The sequence below is a fragment of the Brassica oleracea genome, chromosome C4 (genome assembly GCF_000695525.1).
Source record: "Brassica oleracea var. oleracea cultivar TO1000 chromosome C4, BOL, whole genome shotgun sequence".
NCBI classification, from domain to species: domain Eukaryota; kingdom Viridiplantae; phylum Streptophyta; class Magnoliopsida; order Brassicales; family Brassicaceae; genus Brassica; species Brassica oleracea.
The window spans coordinates 41485436-41487546 of NC_027751.1; the positions used below are offsets into that span (position 1 = coordinate 41485436).

At 43.7% G+C, this 2111-nt stretch overlaps 1 pseudogene; it reads right to left on the minus strand.

Annotated features, from left to right (window-relative positions):
- The window catches only part of LOC106340618, a 7060-nt pseudogene that overhangs the window by 1726 nt on the left and 3223 nt on the right, over positions 1-2111 (minus strand).

Sequence of the window (2111 nt, forward strand, 5' to 3'; positions counted from 1 at the left end):
GAAAGAAGCTTCATCAACCGCTGAGCAAGAAGCCTGAGAAGATGGATCAGGATGAGTGTGAGCTCCTTGACAGACAAGTTCTGGGTGTTATAAGGTTAACACTGTCAAAAAACGTTGCTCACAACGTTGCGAAGGAGAAGACCGCAGAAGGACTCATGAAAGTTCTCTCGGATATGTATGAGAAACCTTTGGCAAACAATAAGGTTTTTCTCATGAAGAAACCCTTTCATTAAAAGATGGAAGAAGGTGGCCTGGTTGCTGCACATGTGAACGAGTTCAACACGATTGTCAACCAACTGTCATCAGTTAAAATCGAGTTTGACGATGAAGTGTGAGCACTGATTATGTTGGCATCTCTGCCAAATAGTTGGGAGCCGATGAGGGCAACGGTTAGTAATTTTGTGGGTACTCAAAAGCTCAAATTCAATGATATTAGAGATAGTATCCTTGATGAGGAAGTTCAAAGGATAGACTCTGGGGAGGCATCAACGAGCTCTGCTTTCAACGTGGAAAACAGAGGGAGAAACCCATATAGAAATAACTGAAGTAATGGCAGATCGAAGTCAAGGAATGGACGGGGTCAGTCCAAATTCAGACAACCTGCAGAGTGCTGAAATTGTGGAAAGACATGTCACATTTAGAAGAATTGCCGAGCACCACCGAAGAAGGAAGACAACACTAGTGGCGGAGCCAATGCAGTGACACGTGAAATCACTGATGCATTGGTAGTGTCTGTTGATTCCCCGAGGAAAATCGAAGCTCGTGATGCAGCTACAAATACCACCAAAGCGTCAATCTCCTATGTCGATAGCCCAGTCGATTCATGGGTGCTTGACTCAGGAGCGTCGTTCCACACCACACTGCACCATAACATCATAGAAAATAATGTTGCGGGAAATTACGGAAAGGTATATCTTGCTGATGGATTACCTTTGGACATAGTTGGTATTGGAGATATCAACCTGAAGATGTCAGACGGACGCGTGTGGAGGATTACCAAGGTCAGACATGTGCCAAAGTTGATGCGAAATCTGATCTCAGTAGGTCAACTTGATGATACAGGGCACGATTTTAATTTTGGTGGTGGAGCCTGGAGAGTCAAGAAAAGTTCCATGGTGGTGGCTAGAGGTCATAAAAGAGGCACTCTTTATATGACGACGAGTTATCAAGACACTGTTGCTGTTTTCGAGAATACCAAACATACCAAGTTGTGGCATTGTAGGTTGGGGCACATGAGTGAGAAAGGGATGAAACTCATGGTGGAAAATGGCGCTCTTCCGGATCTGAAGACGGTGGATCATCAGATGTGTGAAAGCTGCATCCTTGGGAAGCAGAAACGAGGAGTTAGTTTCTCTAAAGGAGGAAGAGAGCCAAAATCTGAGAAGTTAGAGCTGGTTCACACTGATGTGTGGGGACCCGCTCCTGTTGCATCGCTGGGAGGTTCGTACTACTATGTGACCTTTATCGACGACTCCATAAGAAAAGTGTTGGTTTACTTCATGAATAACAAGCATGAAATGTTTTTGGTTTTCAAAATATGGAAAGCCATGGTTGAGATTGAGACGAATCTCAAGTTAAAGTGTTTAAGGTCTGATAATGGTGGAGAGTATATCAGCGACAAGTTCAAGAGATATTGCGCTGATAATGAGATCAAGATGGAGAAGACTATTCCTGGAACGCCTCAACAGAATGGAATAGCGGAAAGGATGAACCGAACCTTGAATGAGCGTGCAAGGAGCATGAGATTGCACTGTGGATTGCCAAAGACGTTTTGGGCAGATGCAATCAATACCGAAGCATTCTTAATAAACAGAGGACCGTCTGTACCGTTGGGATTTAAGATCCCTGAAGAAGTTTGGAGAGGAAAGAAAGTAAATCTTTCTTTTCTAAAGGTGTTCGGATGCTTAGCTTATGTTCATATTGATGATGCTGCAAGAAGTAAACTTGACTCGAAGTCTAAGAAGTGTTACTTCATCGGTTATGGTAACGCGGAGTTTGGTTACCGGTTTTGGGATGATGAAAATCGGAAGATCATCCGCAGCAAGAATGTTGTGTTCAACGAAATTGTACAAAGATAAGCTAAGAGAAGGCTCGGAGAGGAAAGAGCCTGG